Source organism: Haliotis asinina, chromosome 1, assembly GCF_037392515.1.
Source record: "Haliotis asinina isolate JCU_RB_2024 chromosome 1, JCU_Hal_asi_v2, whole genome shotgun sequence".
NCBI classification, from domain to species: domain Eukaryota; kingdom Metazoa; phylum Mollusca; class Gastropoda; order Lepetellida; family Haliotidae; genus Haliotis; species Haliotis asinina.
In genome coordinates, this window is record NC_090280.1 from 31,898,144 (window position 1) to 31,919,050 (window position 20,907).

Consider the following 20,907-nt stretch of genomic DNA (forward strand, 5'->3'; position numbering starts at 1 on the left):
CCACCTGTACCACCAACCATGGAGTTACCCCACTTGTACCACCAACCAGTGGAACCCCACCTGTACCAACAACCAGTGTTACCCCACCTGTACCACCAGCCACCTGTACCACCTCTGTAACTACGTATTGTGAATGACAAATTGCCTGTTTTGGAATCTAGTGCTTTAACATTTTCTGTTTAATAATGATGTTATAAATATATATATTTTTTTTTTCAAATGTCAAAATAAAAGTAATCAGTACTACCAACCAGAGTTGCCCCACCTACACCACCAACTATAGTTGCCCCACCTATTCTACCAACAATTGTTACCCAAGAACCCCCCTCCATTGATGGTGGCACCAAGCTGTCGACAGTGCCCCAGTCAGGTGCTTCTGTAATCCGTCATGGTAGTAGGTGATTGTCACCGTTAAGTATTAGATATCTTCCTCTAGAGTGTCCCGCGAGACATAACGCATGTTGACAGTGACTACACTATGAGTCTAGACGCTCCGTTATTTCATGCACAGTTGACAAGTTAAGCAATTGTTTAATTATTAACATCAACACCATCCACCACATCTATCGTTCCTGCTTTTACTGATTCATGTTCTAATGGCTGCAGTGTCGTCGTTGGGATCTGCCAGTTGGGTAATGTTCTGAGGAATTTCCGATCATATTACTTGGTTGTGTTTGGATTGAATATCAGATTTGGCACTGGCTACACACTTAGAAGAAAGATATTGAAGTAATATTGCTAACTTCTATTCATTCTGATCATTTAATTGTCTGTTTGTTGATTGTTTGTCTGTCTTAGTTACAGTTGTTTGATGGGTTCATTTCCATTACTTCCATTGTCTGTGTTCCCTGCAAAGGAATCTCATTGTCTCTCTTCAGTAGTTTCATTGCCTGTGTCTTCAGTAGGCTCAAGTTTCACTGCCCTCTGATGGCTTGACGTTTTTTTGACTGTTTGACTGCCCTCTGATTGTTTGACTGCCGAATGTTTGTTTGACTGCCGTCTGATAGTTTGACTGATAGTGTGACTGCCCCGTTTGACTGCCCAATGCTTGTTTGACTGCCCTGTGATAGTTTGATTGGTCTCTGATTGTTTGTCTGCCCTTTGTTTGTTTGACTGCCTCTCTGATTGTTTGAGTGTCCTACATTTGTTGGACTGACCTCTGATTGTTTGACTGCCTTCTGGTTGTTTGAGTGTCTCTTTAATAGTCTCACTGCTCTCTGATAGTTTGGTTGCCTGTTCAACAGTCTCACTACCCTCTGTTTGACTGCCTCTTCAACAGCTTCACTACTCTCTGATAGTTTGAGTGCCCTATGACTGCCTTCTGATAGTTTGACTGTTCTCTGACTGTTTGACTGCCTCATCAATAGTTGTGCTTCCTCATTAATAGTTCCACTGTCTATGCAATGCATCAGCTATAGTAGTTTCGGTGTTTCTTCAAAAGCTTTGTTCTCTCTTCAATATTTCCGCTCTCTGTTCAGTAGTTGAGCTGTCTCTTTAATAGTCTCATTGTGTGTGATATTTCCTCTGTCTGCAGTAGTTGAGCTGTATCTTCAATGGTCTAGCCAATTTCTATTGATCAAACATGTCTGTTGTTTCACTGTCTCTCTATTTACCATTGTCTGTCCATTATACAGTTGTCTGCGTGTTGACCAATTGTTTAGATGTTGGTTCCCTGTCGTCAGTTATTGACTACTTTGGTTGTTGTGTATCAACCAAGGCTATGTATGCCAGAGATCTTCGTGTTCTGTCAGTGTCAGGGGGTAGACAGGAGATTCACCTCAGATCTAAATATTTCACTTGTTGAGAGGGACGGTGGAGTAGCGTAGTGTTAGCTAGTTATGATGACATTACCACTTTATTCTTTAATTTCACCAAACATCACTCAACTCAAACTATTCATTTCATCTAACCTACTCAACTGCTTACTTTACCTTATCCACTGGACCACCTTGTCTCACCGGACCTTAACCACTAGCCTACCTCTTTTCATTTCAACCACTCACTCACCTCACCTCACCTCACCTCATCTTAACCACTGGCCCACCTTGCCTCACCTCACCTTAACCACTAGCTTACCTCTTCTCATCTCAACCACTCACCTCACCTCACCTCACCCATTTGCCTACCAAAATGTGTTCAAACCCACCCCCAGCCACTCTAAATGTGTTTCATCCCAACTATTCAAAATGTGTTCTGCCTCACTTCAACCCAAATACTCTTTAATGTGTCCCACCTCACCCCGCCCCAAATATGCATTAATGTGTCCCATCTCACCCCACCCTAAGTACTCTTTAACATGTGCCACCTCACCCTACTGTAACTACTCTTAATGTGTCCCACCTCACCCCACCCCAACTACTCATTAATGTGTCCCGCCTCACCCCACCCTATCTACACTCAATGTGCGGTGGAATGAGGAGATGGTTTGCTACAGACTTGGTATGCCTGTGGTCTAGACATTGGTAGTTAATTATTGATGGCTAATACAGCAGGATCTATCTGGCATTTGAATTGGAGCGCTCCATGGGTAGACATGCTGGTGTAGATATAGAGGCTATGAATATTTAACAAAGGCCAAGGCAGTTTAGTTGGATGTCAGGACAAGGAATAAATAAAAAAAAATAACTAAAAAATTCATGGACTAAAGTAGAGCAAATGACTGGGATAATATTGAAAGTGCAAGGTTGATGCTGATATGGTGAAGTGGGGATTGGATGTTAAACTTATTGGTATGACTGGTGAAAGGAAATATGTAATATAAGTGCAGAAATAACTAAGTCACTCAATACATTTGTCACACCACCTCAACCACTCAAATCACCTCATCTCAACTACTCAACTCAGCAACTCAATTCAGCCACTAAACTCTCCTCATCACAACAACTCAACTCACTGACTCACCTTGTTTCAATCACTGACCAACCTTGCCTCACCCAGTCCACTTACCTTACCTGACTTCACCCACTCAACTCATCTCAACCCCTCAGCTCACCTCAACATCTCAACTCACCTCATCTCAACCACTCAAATCATCTCAACCACACTTAGTCCACCAAACATAGCAACTTCAACAAGGGGAGGGAAGCATTTAAGGCCTAACACCTTGATGTACTAATCACGACCCCCAGTCGTTGAATTAGACCATGATGGGGCAGTGCAACATAACTGGATGGCTGTTTTTAGAACCAGACTCTAAACAAACCACAGTGGCAAATTTACAATAGGACTATTTACACCACTTCCAACATAAAGCTGTGTTGGTAAGTTTGTCCAAGGTGTTTATCAATTAGACCTATTGCACTGGGCAATGGAGGATGATGAAACATTTACCAATTGCAAAAACAGTCTGATCCTGCCTTCAAGCATGCAACAGACTGATACCTTGAGTATTTATTAACTTGGAATGTGCTTTGGAAGTTGGCAAAGCTGTCCACAATAATCATGCCGAGTGTCGGTAGTTTGACAATCGGAACCCTTTGTGTATCACCTGAGCTTGGGTATGGGAGGGTGTATGTCTACGAACGTACCATTTGTCTTCCTGGGTTACCTCCCTTGATGATGCCGAAATACCAGAAGGACCACCGAGAGTTCTCGATTTTCTACTGAAAGGTTATCGTGTGAAATAATAGTTTTGTTAGACAAAGCACTGTCTGTAATTTGGAAGTTATTCCATCTGTTCAGGTTTCATAAGCTGCGCGTGAAAGAATTGAGAGAGTGAAAGCTGAGCTTAAAGGTAGTCATTAAACTTCTGTTTCATAAATGTTTTCAGTGTCATCATCTTTTAATGGCTAGTATTCATAACTGTTGAACTGATGGTTAGTGGTTTGATCCTAGACTTTGTCACACCCATAATGTACAATTTAGTTTTTCTTCACCTGCAAAAGATGCAACCAAATGAATTAATCAGGGTACACCATCAAGTACTTCCTTCACGATGTCATAAACAATCCTATTGCTGTCACGCATAAAGATGGTGCTTTATCAGCAGAGTGATAGTCGTAACCAACTTCCAAAAAGGCTCTCAATACTTGATGTCTGAATTGATTTCTTCAAGTGGAATTTTAGAAGCTGGTATGAAAAGACGAGCAAGTTTTTTTTGGATAGACACCTCATTTATTGCAATAAAAAACTTGTCTATCCATGTAACTTGTTCATCTTTTCTGAAAGGATGTGTTGATAGATTGTTGCTTTTTAACTGACATTTGCTTTCATGATTCTATTTCTTTTCCGCTTGGTAAAATTGGTAAAAGTGGTTGACTGATACAGGTGACGCATCACACATAACAAATGGGAATCTCAGATTGTAACAGTGTGGTGTTTACAGCAGTGAGTCATGGTGCCTGTAGGGTAGTCAAGTGTTGAAGCGTTTGCTCATCATACTGAAGGCCTGGCTTTGATTTCCCACATGGGTAGAGTATGTGAAACCCATTTCTGATGTCCCTGCCATGATATTGCCGAAATATTGCTAAAAGCAGCGTAAAACTATATTCATTACTCACTCATGGATCAAGTAGGGTAGCTTAGTGGTTAAAGTGTTCACTTGCCATGCCAGAGGCCCAAGTTTGATTCTCCATGTGGGTATTGTGTAACGCCCATTACTGGTATCCCATTGTGATGTTGCTGGAATGTTGCTGAATGCAGCATGAAACTAGACTCGGCCACTTACTTGCTGAATGGGAGTCCCTAGAAGATTCTTGGCCAGAAATAGTCTTCACCAACTCACTTTCGTTGGAAAAGGCAACTGAACAACATCAGTTGGTTAGGTTTAGAGATTTGACTGATGCATGTCATCATTATCCATGATGTCAGTCACATTTGATCATCTGGTCCAAACTGAAGTATTTATGTTGTCATGCATGTAACATCCTACAGATTCCAGGAGATTTATGTTGAGTGGGTTAGATCACTGACTTTGTGTGCTGACACTTGACACGAGTCAGAAACAGATGGGACTTAAATCCCCAAAGTACTTCACTCCGAAATTTACTAAAAAAGTGTAATCCCGGTATTATGTTTGTTACATTTCTAAATGACATTGTGCATTCATTGCCAATATACATCTGAAATATTACAAGGTTTAGAAACCAACCAGCCATAAACATGAAACAGTGGCATGAAAATTGAGTGGTCCTGCACTTACAAACTGGACTAGCTGCTAGACAAGCACAAGCATCAACACACATTCATGCAGTTCGATACGCAAGTGCAGTAAGCCTGGATGCTCTGCTAAGCTACATAAAACCTCAATCGACCTGTCCTGAACTTTGTGGGACAAGGCACTGTGAACTGGCGTTAATATAATTTAGAAAAGCATTTTGCAATTCTCTCTTCATAATATTGAACATATTGTCCAACACAAATTATGATTTTTCTGTTTTAAAATTACACATAGCTGCTTTAGTGTTATAAAAAACTTTCACGTTGCCATAAAAAGAGGATTATCTTCGGATGCTCCAGTATTAAATCTTTGATACCCAATTGTTGCCCTCTTGCTGTGAATGAATGGCTTTAATACAGTAATGGAAATTGCAAAAACACGAGCATAAAAAACATGTTGCAAGTCCATCTTGAGCGTCCCTACTTCCACGGCGATGGTGATTTTCTTTCACATGGACATTAAATCTTCAATCTCCAGATTTATTGAAGTTGTAAGTCTCCTGGTCTGAGGTGATGCAGTTGGTCCCTATTGACTCGCGTCATACAATGGCTGTCTGGAAGAGAGTGCCGGTGTAGTATCTTGTACTTGGCTGTGCACTTTGAAACTTTAAGTTAGATTCCAAGTCGGTCTACATTTATTGTACCAATGGCGGACGTCGTGCTCGTTTGCGGACTGCCTTAATTGACAGGAAGTCGCTCGTCTTGCGACAAGAAGCCAGTTATGAAGTAATTTTGCGCTCGACCAGACACTAGCTAAAGCGATTTACCGAGAGCACAGGGCCAGGCAAGGGAGACAATCATGTTTGAACACAGTAAATTAAAGAGAACTGTTCTCGCTGTTGGTATAAACTGTTTGGGCAGTGAAAGATGTCTGGCAATCTGGACAACAGAGATCATCTAGACCATAGACGCTGACCATCACACAATCTGGACGCAGATGCATCGTCTCATTGACCATGGCTGGCTCCTTGAGACGATTGTGGCTGAGCTGAAAGGTTGGAGACCATAAACTGCTCGCCTGGTCAAGCTGGCAATAGATTAATGGCCCTATCATGGTCTGTGGTCTGCTTGAAAAGAGCTGTGAAATCTTAAATGAAACAAAACACCATTAAGCCATACAGATTGTTGCCTCCATGGCTTGTCTTCCTAAACATGAGGGTTATTGCCCACAAGCTGGACCCTGAAGTCAGAGATTTTGTCGGACCGGGAAAAATGAAGAGAACAAGAACTAAGACAGAGATTGGGTTTTCAGTGGGTTTGCTGATTCTTGGATTGCTTGTGAGAGCTTTCCTCACGCTGAACAGATAACAGCAAGTATATGAGCGAGACGAGGCTGCCGCAGCCAGCTGCTTCTGAAGCTATGGCACTACAGGGGGAGATAAACTGTTTAATAGTCGTTCTTGTATGTATTATGTGATATGGCCTATGAATGTTTCATTTGCTGTCTGGTTCTACGGTCGTATTTAAAAGGCAAAGTGTTTTTTAGGAAATATTGTCGTTGTGAGAGCTGTCATCTTGGAACAGATCAGTAGGTTTCAATAATGTAATGTAATGATGGTGTTTAAGTTGGTGAAAATATCGTTTTGTCATACTCAAGTGCGCAAAAGTTTCAAGCAGATGGAAATCATTCCTGTATTTCTTACCAAAAGCCGTGTGTTTGACGTATAATAAGATGCAGTAGGAATTTAGAATGATTTCATTTCATTTGCATATGATGGAAGGGGCATTTAACATCTGTAGTTCAAGGGGGAAAGTATGGTCAGAGGTGATCATGCTTCAAGAAGACCTCTTTACATTGGTATAATCACTGATTTACTTATTTTCATTTCGATAAGTTTTATTAGAAAGAAGTTGTCTAAAAGTTCCCCCTTTGCTTTTCATTGAGATTGATACCTTTCATAGCTTGAATTAAGACACTTGGCGTAACTTAAACCAGGAGCTTGTTGACATGAAGTAGTTGCACCAGACAAAACCAGCTTGCAACAGGTCACAAAAAAATATAATGGCAACATGATATGGAAAATGAGTTGAATGAAGCAGGTTGCACCCTGCTCTTTTCATTTATCGTTTTGTAGCTGCTTGTTGAAATAGGGGGGAAAAACAGCTGCACCAGACATGCCCAAGTTGCTCCAGGTCGCAAATATATATATTATCATGAAAACAGGTGCTCACTGAAATGAAAACCAGTTGCACCACACACAACCAGGCTGCCTCTAAACACAAAAAATTCAACATGCCCATCCAGCTGTACCAGATTGCACTTCGTCACAAATATTTATCATCATGAAAACAGGTACTCATAGACACAAAAAAACAGTTGCACCAGGTCATAAATATTTATCATGGTCTATGACTGTTTATCATGATTTTACATGAATTAATGCATTGCTGTACAACATATGAGTAGCGTAAGCTCAGTTGACGTCAAGCCCAGGAAACCATGACAGATTACACATGGCATAGAAATTAGAGATGTAGATGGATGTCAAGCTTATTGTGTTTGAAGATCATTGATGTGTGGAAAAATTAAGCTTGTCATACACAAATTTGAATTATTTTTCAAAAGCACTTGATGAATGTAAGGATAAACATTTGGATCCACTTCTCACTCATAGGGTTCCTTCCGTGCCTTTTATAATGTCTGTAACCTCTGATTTATTTGGTGAATCATACTGTGCCTTAACCATCTTTTTCCTTGTACTCCTTGTACACATTTGAGCAAAAGTATATTTGTGGCTTAAATTATATTAGTGTAATGTTTTTGTGTGCATTCATGCTCCAGGGACGTTTACTAACAGTGTTACTCTTCAGCTACTTGGCTGAAGGTTGATTGGTTAGATAGATGCTCATGTTCAATAGTTTTCTGCAAGACTTGGTACATATGTGTGGCAGACCCCAAAGTGGTGCCTTTTGCTATTTACAGGTTTTTGTGATTTATGATTTTCTTGGTTTCCATGGAAACGTTTCGGACTTTGTCTCAAAAGTGAGAGGTGTGTTTCGTTTCTGGAGCACATCTCAAAAAGTTCTTAATATCTGCCAACAAAACTTGGTAGATATATGTGGCAGACCCCAAAGTGGTGCCTTTTGCTATTTACAGGTTTTTGTGATTTATAATTTTCTGGGTTTCCATGGAAACGTTTCTGACTTAGTCTCAAATTGGAGGGATGGACTTCATTTCCGGAGCACAACTCAAAAACTTCTAAATATCTTTCTGCAAAACATGCCAGATATGTAGGGGAGACCCTAAAGTGGTGCCTTTTGCTATTTACAGACTTTTATGATTTATTAATTTCCCAGTTTCCATGGAAGCGATTCTGACTTAGTCTCAAAATGGAGATGAGCCTCGTTTCCGGAGCAGAACTCGAAAACTATTCAATATCTTATAGCAAAGCGTGGCAGATATTTGAGGCAGACCACAGAGTGGTGCCTTTTGCTATTTACAATGTTTTGGCATTTTTGTCTCAAAATTGAGGGCTAGGCTTCGTTTCCGGAGGACAACTCTAAAACCATTTGATATCTTTCAACAGATCTTGGCAGATATATGAGACAGATCTTGAAGTGGTGCCTTTTGCTGTTTATGGCTTTATATTTTTCATGACTTCCATGGAAACGATTCAAATTTAATGTAAGAAAACATCAAATAACTGTCAGATGATTTGTCCTTTCAAATATGTGGGGACTGGGGAATATGTCATCCTCTGATGACTCCTGTTACCAACACTGTCCTTTACTGATACTGTTTTTTTTTTATGTTTCAGAATATAGGACATGGAGTTTGTTTAGCTGTAATGGATGAACACTGACATTGTGAGTACATGCTGTTTTTGTCGGGTAGAGGGAGTTGTTCAAATCCAACCTGTCCAGAACACATCCAGAACTTTGGGGTAGCGAAGTGGCTAAAGCATTTGCTCGCCAATCTGAAGACCCAGGTTTTATTCCCCACATGGATGCAGTGGGTGATGCCCATTTCTGGTATCTTCTTCTGTGATATTGCTGGAATATCGTTGAAAGCAGCATTTCTCACAAGTGGTAAATGGCTAAATATCTGAGTCCTCAGAGTTTGAGCTTGCACAAAAATGCTGTTGCATACATTGTATGATTTTTTTATTAGTCCCATATTGTTACAAAATTGAGAACCTGTTCTAGTTGTTTGTGTAAAATTGCTAGATTTGGGGCAAAAATACAAAATTGCAGTCCACAGAGTTTGTAGCTTGCACTACTTACATAAAAAAGGATTCTGTGTATATTCCCTTTCCCATTTGTTGCAGAATAATAGTATTGAGAATCCTAGCAAATACTCCAAGGAATGCCTTTTGTTTCTTACTCAAGATTTCAAAATTTGCAGAATGAAAGCCTTCAAATGTACAAGTATGAGAGTATTACTTGTCATCAGCTCATTTTAGTTATTTCTGTGTGACAAGCCTGAATTTCAATAGCTGGAACAATTAGCTTTTAGCCACAGGGTACTAAGATGTCATATCTTATCCGAGTATATTGTCCGTCTGCACTTGTCTGCCGTCTGCTATCATCCCCCTAGCATGGATATGTACACCACTGAGTACCGAAGGTCATGTTTGAAAATGGAAAGCTTGATTTGCCAATATCATTTCGGGTTAAATTTTCTTACTAATTTGATGATCGTCCCTGCTGTGCTGAACCTCCTTGAATATGAGAGTTCCCAGTACGACTGTAGTCGAATGTCGATATCTGTCTGGACGATTATGGACAATGTATATGTCAACTTTCACTGGGTTTGGTGTGCAGTCTGATAGCGTCCCTGCTGATTAGGATGTGCTTCGCTACTGTAGCGTGTAGTCATCATGTCATATTTCCCGTCTGCTCAAGTCGTTGCTGTGTCTTGAAGCACTGGCTAAACTTGTTCGGAGTGGCAAACTTTGTTGTGGTGAGCGGTGTGATTTTGAGCCACATGGTGGGACGTTAATGTTGTGTAATTGAATTTACGAGAATATTTGGTGATATTGATGGCTTAACTCATTGCTTTTTCATCTGTGATTGATCGATGGGAGCAGTGCTTGTTAATGTCTTGGTGAACTGAGTCACCTTGGTCGTGTACTTAGTCCTCCTGTCATTACTTGCGTGGACCTCACCACGTTTGATGTTCATTTCCAGACTGTATACTGCATTTGCATGTCTGGCTGATACTTTTATGTATCATTCCAATTCCAACACTATCTCATCTACCCTGATATCCACCTCGCTACCCTGATATCCAACACTGCTACGCAGATATCTACTGCTCTGATATTCCACAGCCTTGATATCTTACCTCGCTACCTGATATTCCACCCTGGTACCTGATATTTCATTCCACTTCCTGATATCCCACCCAGTACCCATATACATTGCTTCATTACCCTACTATCCCACCCTTCTACCCTGATAGCCCTTCACTCTATGGTCCCTTGACAACCAGTCTGAATACAGACTATGTATAACACACCTCAGATTCACCTTTTCTTTAGGCTTGTCATTCGAGGCCCGCATCACTTCTGTTCTTCTGCAGCATCAAGGTGACACCTCATGATATCAGTGATGTAACTGAGACACCACTCAAAGAGGCATAAAAACCAAACTCACTTACTCACTCGTTAACTCTGATCGGCCCTACAGTTACAAATGACTCACGGTCGTCTGGTCAACATGCTCCCCGGTCACTTAGCAGACTTGAAAGTATCCGATTTACAAAATCAATCAGCGTGAGTTTTGTTTTTAAGGGGCTTCTATCAAGGGACACCACACTTGAAGGGCTTGTGGCACTCTCAGACACCCACTGAGTTGAGCCTTCCCTTGTAGAACTATACTAGTGTCAGACACAACACGGTCATAAATCTACCAGCCTGGCTTGACCAAGGGTCAGGAGAACACAGTCCCCATCCTCGGACATGGATAGGCCACTGTCTGACCACATTAATTACTGGATCAGAAAATGGCTACCCATTGCCACTTTTGCTGCAATATAAAAATGCGATACTTTGATCAGGGGCTATATGTTCGCGGAATTGGTCGTATGTCTGGCTGAATATTATGTGAGAAAGAGACGGAATACCAAGGGTCGGAGAAGGTCAATATCTTAGATTTATCGCTCGTCTGTTGCTGGTTATTAAACGGACAATTCTGTAATCAAGGGAATGGTCATTTTTGTCCCGGATGGAATTATTACTAGACACAGTGCAATAAGCTTCTTAGTGGTCTTTGATAAAGTGATGAGGTAATTTCTACAGCCATCAATTCTCTTATTAAGTAATACGACAACTGGGCATGAAGATAAACTGTATATTACTGAGTATGTTAATAGCAGGTCTGGTGTGTTTATTGCTCAGTGTTTATGTTAAAGTCTTTTTGCTCTTTGTCTGTTGATTTGGTTCGGTCTGTAGTTGTTGACCTGTAGCCAGTGTCAGTGTGTGTGACTCAGTTTTTGTTGTCTTTCGGGAGCATTGCTGCGCAAGGGAGTGTCATTTAGACTTTAGGCATCTGTGGTGATACATTCTCCGGTATTGTTTCGAGTGTTATTGATGTTTGTCTTGTCCCTTTACGCTTCATCCCAAACCTAGGTCCATTACACTTTCTACAGTCTACTGTAGCGACCACCTGTAAAGCGGAAAGTTGCAAATTCGGTGCGCAGACGTGTCATATCAAAAGATATTAATGGGTGCAGCAAGGCCTAGTCAGCACAGACTCAGTATAATGTGTCTGAGTTGGGTATTCATGCTCAACTGTGACAAGGTATCTCAATGAGCTAGAACTGTAAAACCAGCGTAAGTCAGGTTGAGTACAAGCAGCCACACATACACATGCATGCACATCATCACTATTCTCAAGTATGACATTAAAACTCACCTCACCTCACCTCAACTCACCTCACCTCACCTCACCTCACCTCACCTCACCTTATTTACAGCGTAGTTGTTAAAGTGCTCATTCGTTACATTGAAGACCCATGTTCGATTCCACATGTGAGCTTAATGTGTGAAGCTCACTTCTGGTGTCCCGTATGATACTACTGGAATATCACAGCATTAAACACTCACCCATTCACCTCCCACCCTACCCATTCACCTCCCACCCTACCCATTCACCTCCCACCCAACCCATTCACCTCCCACCCTACCCATTCACCTCCCGCCCTACCCATTCACCTCCCCACCCTACCCATTCACCTCCCCCCTACCCATTCACCTCCCCCCTACCCATTCACCTCCCCACCCTACCCATCTAACACCCACCGATTCATCTTTCAACTCCCTACAATCCTGCCAGCATCATCCATCTTCTGACCAGGAAGCTATTATTTCAAGATGCTGACTTCATATCCAGTAATTACTAATTCCACAATGTCTGCAAACCGATAAGCTGAATATGCTGAGCCAGCGTAACGATGAGGCGATGTGAGCCGACTTGAGCTCAGTTCGCCCTGGTTAATACAAGACATTGTATTAATCTTACAAATGGCCATTGAATCCCTCAGAGGCAGACCAGCTAATGCAGACACAGAGGTTCGAGTAGACCCTGACTTGCCTACTTGGTAAATCACCGGAGGGGATTAACTCAAAGCATCTATCATTTTGTTCGCTATAAGTGTATTATATAGTAACTGTTGTCCCAACGTTGATGCCTAAGTGAGCATCTTCAAGACGACGTTGCACAGCATCCATTAGTAATCAATATCAGCCTTTGTAACTTGTGAAATTGAAGATTTTAATCATACAAATTGTCACCGAAAGGATTGTTCAAATTAGTTAGGCATCAGGAGCTAGACAGTTAAAGGTGAATATTGTCAATATTTGTTTGTCAACTCATATTGAAAGATTTATTTATTTGTCATGTAAGTTAAATATTCATTACAATTGCCTTTGTTTTCTATAATAAATGTTGTGAAGGACATCGATGATGAGAATTTTTCTCCTGTAAGACTGAAATAGGTGTGAATATGAAGAAGTATGATGAGTATTAAGGAGCTGCAGGATAAATACAGGCCAGAAATCCCATGAAACAGGAACATTACAACTTCTTTGGGAGCCATTTTAGAAGTTGTAAAGAGGAACTATATGTCTTTGAATGACATTTAGAAGTGATATAAATTGAAGGTGAAAATTTATGGATATCAGCGTCATGTTACTTCCTCCCTTCCTCACTCACTCAAGTTTCATGTTTGTGTGAATCTAGAGATCATTATGTCTTTAACATGTCAACACGACAAGGAACTGTAGACTTTCATTCTTTAATTCCTAACACTGTTGTTTCAAAATCTGTGAATGTAAATTAAACCCTCAGAAATGAGGGTTTCTGCCCACAGGTGTGTAGACCGGCTCCCAGCTGAAGCCAAGCACCAATCAAACCCATCTTTATCTTCCCGATCCCCAATACGAACACATGGTGCTAAACTAAAATATCCTGGCACGTTGTTCCATCCTCCTTGACTGGATTGGGTACAACAGGCTTACGTGAGTGAACAGAATAAATTCGGGTTTATTGTAAAGGCTGATTTGCAAGCCTCGTTTCCATATACAGTGAAGTGCAATACAAATTGTCACTTACTCGTATCTCCCGGCCATGTGTGAACGATGCCGACAAAAATAAACCTATCACTGTGGCTATACATCCTGCTACTCTAACAAGTTGCAGTGCCAATGAAACTGTGGCTATGCGCCCCAGGAGTAGAGTTAACCGCTATGTAATGCAGTCGACTGAGGTGCTGTGCACAGGCTCGGCAGACATGAGTTAATTGATATTTATCACCCCTCGGTTGAGAGAGAAACTAACTAATTGATAAATACACTGTCTGATTGGAGCTACCAGACAGACCCCAATACTCTCAGCCGTCAATACTCTGTGACTCTCCAACCCTAGATACTTTCCAACCCTCAATACTCTCCAACCCTCAATAATCTCCAACCCTTGCGATCTCCAACCTTGGTACTGTCCGACCCTCGATACTCTTCGACCCTCAATATTCTCTCTCCCTCAATACTCTCTGACCCAGTCAGGTCAGGTTGTTCAAAGCCTGACCAGCTGATGTTGAAGTTATTTTTCTCCGTAATTCCATATAGTGAGGAAAATAGTTGCCATTGTTCCCTATTGGTTGGCTATATAAAAGGTTTTTCGTGATTTGGATGAGATGGGAGATTGGTGCTGGCAGATACTCCCCAACCCTTTTCAGATCCAACAGATCTTTGTTGTTGAAGCAAGCTGTAGCCTGGGGTGTTGCACAAATGGAATCCGGAATTGTAGATATATTTGTCTGAACTTGGTGAGGAAAATTAATCACCTCATATCCAGTCCTGATAACTTCCGATGTTTCAGTGACGATGTGAGCATCACGGAATATCACTCTGTGCCAGTGTTACGCAGGGCTGTTGCATATGACAACAATGATATAAGTTTTATATAGATATAATGTATATATATATATATCTTGTGCACTTAATTTAATCTCTAAAACATAGAGTTGTCATTAACTGTAGTTTTTTGGCACGGATCTTTATCGATATCAAATTATCCTGAATTTACAATTTTGTAGTGTTGTTAGTTGACATTGTGTTTGGCCTGCAAACAAATTTTCATATTTAAAAAAATAATGTTTTGAAATCAGGAGGAAGCGTAAGGAAAATCATGGGATTTTTTTTTTTTTTTTCTTTTCTTTATTCAGATATTTAGATCATGTGGTTTCAGTGTCTGCCAATTTCCCAAATAACAAATGTTTGGTATACTGCTTTAAGCAACTAAACCCTCTAACCAGGCGTATTCGGAATTGCACAATAGGATTCAAGTTAACATAAGTGTTCTCTCATTTGATTAGCTAATATTTGATTCCTGGGTATAAAGATCAGGCAACTAGATCCTGTGCTTTCCGTACATAATTTTCTCTTGTTCGTTTTTATCTGGAATAAAAACTCAATGGTGGTGAATGTTTAACCAGAACAACATCCGACTCTGTTTGTCTGCGACACTATTAATCATTAAACATTTAAATATGCTTGTCTTCATGGTCTGATGGCCGTGTCAAGTCAAGATCCAGACAGATAAAAGATATTATAGCTGTCGCCTAACCAGTTCTTGCCAGATTCAGCCAGATATCCAGTTGGGTTTTCAGACAAGAAACGTGTGGTATGGAAAGTAGTATTGAAAACTGATTTGGATCTGATACCTGAGAATGCCGCAATACAATACCGCAAGTTGTACTAATTAATATCAATTGTTGGAAACTGATATAAGTTGTGAAACTAATAAGGTTAAGGACATGATATGCTGTCTTGTGGATTGTCACTTCTATGACTGGGTGGATGGTTATTCTGTAAACGGTCATTTTAGCGGATGAGTGAAAATACGAATTAAGTCATTCTCACAGGTGCGGTTTTCTAACAGAAATGTACACATCCTTATTGTGTCAAACAAGAGATAGAACATAACAAGGAATAGTACCTACATAGTGATAACATGTAAAAACATGCCAAAAATGTCTTTATCTGGGTCGTTGTTGAGTTTATATATCATTTAAAGTGTGTTAATTCCCCTCACAATGTAGCTGTGATATTACCATTATGATTTACATTTTAATGAACTCACCAACTTCACCAGATCGTATATGTGAAACTGGCTAGTGTGAATGACTTTCCCTCAGTTATATCCAACAAGCATTCTTTCTGATGTTCAGCATGTTTCAGACATACGTTGGAAATGAGGCTACCTTTTGTAGCCAAATGGTTAAAGTGTTCACTTGTAACAAGACCAGTGTTCAATTTTCAACATGAAACCATGTGTGAAACCCGTTTCTGGCATTCCCAGCACAACCAACTTGGATGGATTTTACAGTACATTTCATACCCATTGCTGAAGTTGAATGGAAATCAGTCTTTTACCTTTTGGACCAATATCCTTTTGTGATAGTGAGTGTGTATGATTTTATGCCACTCAAAGCAATATTTATTGCTTGACACCATTTAACCGATACTTTCTTGGAGGTAAGCTACACGAATGACTGTTTGTTGATCAAGTCATCTTGACTGGAAGGAGTTGGTTTTTTAACAATATTCCACCAATATCACTACTGGGGACCCCAGAAATGGCCTTCACACATGTTAGCCATGTTGGGAATCAAAACCTGGTCTTTGGCGTGACAAGCAAATGCTTTAAACACTAGGCTACCCCACCGCCCCTGATGTGGAAGGAAACGTATTAATGAAAGAGAACAAAGCCATTAAGCCTTTATTTTATACTGAGCTGACAAAACCTTAACATACGTCATAGTGAATCTGAGATTCGAACCCACTTCCACACAACAAAAGGAGGCAATCTTCGCAGATATGGCCTTAACGGCCTACGCCATTATCCCCTTCCAACTAAGACACATTGTATTTAGCAATAAATATTACCCCCAGGTCCATTTCTGCTGATTCAGCATCTGACAGCACAAGAACTTACAGCACCTATCGATGATAGATATGTTGTATGATTGGCTCAGCTTGATGTTGGCTGACATTCTGAAGGCTTGGATAGATATCTATTGTCTGCTAGAGTAGCAGTTCAAAACCGGTCTGTGACGGCTGAGAGAGCCGATTCGCTGATAAAGTTGTAGCAGTAATGCTTTTATTATCAGACAAAATGTTCTGATCTGTTTCTTAATGGATTGTTTGGTCTTAATGGATTATTTGGTAATATCATAGCACATACTGGTTCCAAGCCAGCCTTACGCAAAAGAACTTCCATCATGCCTTGGCTAATGGTGAAAACGTGAAAATTTTGTTCAGATTCTGTTATTGTTCATGGTATGCAAGTGTATAAATCAAGGACTATTCCCTTACGTTTTCTGTTAATGTAGGATATCAGATTTAGGAAAGCCATTTCCCATCCCTTTTTCTTGCTCTCTCTTCTTTTCCTGTCCTTCTCTTCAATCATCTTAACTTTACTCTCTCCTCCCTTCTTTATCTCCTTCCCTATCCTCTTCTCCTTCCCTCTCTATATCCTAGTTTCTCCCACCAGTCTTTGCCCTTTCTCCTTCAGTCCAACCTCTTTTTTCCCCCTTTCATCACTTCATTATCTCTCTCTCATTTTCTTTACTTTCTCTCTCTCTCTCTCATTTTCTTTACTCTCTCTTTACTCTTTCTCTTTACTCTCTCTCTCTCTCTCTCATATTGTATCAGCTACTCCATTAGTTTGTTAACAGCTTTTGATGAGATTGTTTTTTAACAAGTGTCTCCCATCCATCTCCACATTCCCAACTGAATAAGTTTCTGATACAAGAAATAGACAAGACAAGACACAACATCCTCATGGACACCATAAGCCACTCTTTTAGTGTGGAACAGTGTCTCCATTACTCCCAAAGCCCACCACTCTCAACTCATCAAACATGTTCTTCAGGTCCTAGATTGAGACTCATGAATCTTTTAACAGAAGCAGTCCTTTTTCTTGAAAAACCACCTTAGGTACATTCCTCAGAACTCTCTGTCCACTTGAGCATTCACACTAGGTCATATTATTATGTCTTCGGGTGATCAGACATTCTGACCTAACACTAGTTTTATTGTACAGTTGGTTTTTGTGATTAATGAAAAATATTCACGCACTCGCTGTTAAGAGACCTGTTCCGATTGACGATAATTGAAGACTCGCCAATGAAATCATGAACGCTACTTCAAGGAAAGGATCACTAAATTGAATAGAATATCCTATCTCATCAATTTGTCTTGCTTACAAATAAGTACAATTTACCTTTTGGCGGAAGTGGCCATTTTGATGGCGTGTAACATGAACGAAAATGACGCCTTCGATGTTTAAGGAACAATGTGGATCTTAGTAACGGCTTTAGTTAGTTTGGAAAAAACAACGGCGTGTTAATTACTGGTCTAGACTATGCGTCTGCTGAGACTAGCATCTATTGTCTGTGAAGACGTATTGTGTTGGTCTCCTAATAAGTCTACTTGTATAATCCATTTGTCTCTTTTCTCTCGCCTCTCTGTCGGAGACGTCTAATGGTTCGGAGGATGGTATAAACGCCTTGGGATTACGAGCCTAATCTCAACAATGTCACGAGCACCACCATTTGCAACATCGTCTGCAACATTGTCTACAGCACCGAATCTGTACAAACAGATTATGGAGATTTACAATACAAGAAAATATTCAGTTTGGGAAAGGAAATATTCAGTTTGGGAGTTCTGCTTTTTTGGAAATGTTTTTATCAAGGAAATAGTTGTTTTGAAGGTGATAGTGTTGGAATGAAGATAAAATATTCATTGAGTTTGAATACCATACATATGTTGTCTGATAGATGTGATTATGGTATTAAAAAACAGTAAATATTCAACACTTCTGAAGGTAGAGACTAAATATGTTTTTATCTGACTAGTCTACTGTTCAATTGGATATTGACCACCTACAGCAGTGGTCAAGTTATGAGGTAGCTTTCAAAGGCATTCTGGGTTGAAACTACTGTTTCGGGAATCTGTCAACAGGTTGTGTGATTTCTGTGACTAAAGATGTGTTATTTGTTTCATTTTAATAACAACTGATTACTGATTTGGTCGTTTGGTTTAAAGCATTTGCTTGTCACCCCAAAGAATCCAATTCCCCACAAGGATACAATGTGTGAAGCCCATTTCTGGTGTTCTTTCCACATTAGTTCTAGAATATTGCTCTCACTCACTCACTCACTCACTCACTCACTCACTCACTCACTGTAATGCAGATTTCATCAGGAATTCACATCTCACTGGGAATCGTTTAAGTGCAATTTAGACTTAAAGTTGAACAGTTGCAATTTTTTCTTCTCTTACTTGTATAGTTTCAAAGACTTTGCATTCATCTGATCAGCGTCATGATGGTATGATACTGTAAACAGTTCTGAAACAACTTTCATTTTCAAATCAAACACATTGTAACAAAAGAGCGACTGATTTTGTAATTAAATCAAACATGAAAAAAAGTCTTGTTTGATCAACGATCGGACCAGTTCAGATAAACTCACCAGACAGAAGTAAAAACTGGCATGATTTAAACACGCTAAGCTTCTGTATTAGGAGATCAGGATGGCTATCAGACCATCTTGAACAATACCTATATATATAAGTATAGTTTTTATGAGCACTTGACACAGGGTGAGGCTATTTTCCAATGTCTGATTTACTGATTAACTAACCATGACAGACAGCCAACTCGGACAAGCCCTTCTTTGATGTTCCAGCGGATCTATATGGAACAATCTCGAAACCATTATTTTGATAAAGAATACGTTTTTGCGAGTCTAGGGTCAGAAATTGCATAGCAAAACATTTTTGTCATGAAGCTCTCTGTCCAGGACTAGCCAAGCTATCAATTTGCAATTGATTCAGCAGAAACATAGTGCTTTTGTTCGTCCGCGTCGTATATAAAAAGTGTCATCATTATTGGACCGATGTGCAATGAGATCGCAACATGAATTGAACATCTCTGTTCAGCTGTACGAACTGACAAATGAATTTGGATCGATGAGAGGAATTAAGTGGCATCTTAAACAGAAAAATTATCCAAGTAGGATTTTTTTGTCTTAAGTTAACTTTAAGGTTGCATAAGGATCCTCATGAAATTCATGTACTCATTTCAGCATAAAATTCATGGACCTTTCAGCATGGCTGGTTTTTTTATAGATCAGGTGCTTAGTCAGAGTGCATAGGTTTTCGTATTGCTTAAGGAGATACGTCTGTGCTTTATTTCTGTTACAGTTACGTGGTTGCCATGTTATGAGGTGATATAAACATTGTTGTATTGAAAGCAGTCATACTTGGTTGTTACAATGTAACTTACATATGTGGTTGTCACGAAGGCCGAGGTCATGAAATAAAGATTGGTGTCATGTTATATAGATGTCATGTTGCAAAGATGGGCTACGTGTTATGGAGATGGATGTCATGTTACAAAGATGGGCTATGTGTTATAATGGTGGATGTCATGTTACAAGGATGGGGTACGTGTTATAAAGGTGGATGTCATGTTACAAGGATGGGGTACGTGTTATAAAGGTGGATGTCATGTACTAAAGGTGACAGTCATGTTACGTAGATGGGGGACACATTGTAAAGGTGACTGTCATGTTATGTGAAAGGGGGACACATTGTAAAGGTGACTGTCATGTTACGTAGATGGGGGACACATTATGAAGGTGACTGTCAAGTTACGTAGGTGGGGGACACATTATAAAGGTGTTTTTCATGTGAAAAATGTGACCGTCATGATGGACGTCATTTTGTAAATGTGATCATGCTTTAAGGAGGGAGTTGTGTTGTAAAATAAATGCTTCATGCCATAAAGGTATTAGTTAATGTGAGCATAATGTTGACATTCGTTATATTACATTTAGTATGTTAAATTTGTTCTTGACATTTAATGACAATAGCCATACCTTTAGCAGTCCTATAAGGAAAAGGAATGAAATTGTGGCCTATTTTTGGTCAAGATAGAAATGTTAAAAAATCAAATACCATTTTCTTCACTTTACTGTTGCAAAACAGTGTTAGAGAATGTTCAATTGATGTCATAATTTTTCTAAAACCTAGATGTCAAGCCAACAAGTTCATTGCGGAAATACAACCCCAAGAAATATAGAAAGGTCAGAACAATAAAATTATTCAGGCGACGATCTGTACTGGGGAGTCTGAGCGTGATTAAATTACAAAAAAGATTGACTTAGTATACAGACGCTTTTTTGAGCCTGGTGATTTCCCAAATGGCATTCTACGTAGAGCACTCCCGTCTGCT

At 40.0% G+C, this 20,907-nt stretch overlaps 1 protein-coding gene across 6 annotated transcripts in view; it reads left to right on the plus strand.

Annotated features, from left to right (window-relative positions):
• Nucleotides 1-20,907, plus strand: part of LOC137290394 (uncharacterized) — a 376,153-nt gene that overhangs the window by 305,414 nt on the left and 49,832 nt on the right. For all 6 annotated transcript variants that reach the window (XR_010957208.1, XR_010957211.1, XR_010957212.1 and 3 more), the window contains one exon: nucleotides 8,916-8,964. The gene's annotated coding sequence lies outside the window, so the exon portion shown is untranslated. The remainder of the gene's footprint in view (nucleotides 1-8,915; nucleotides 8,965-20,907) is intronic.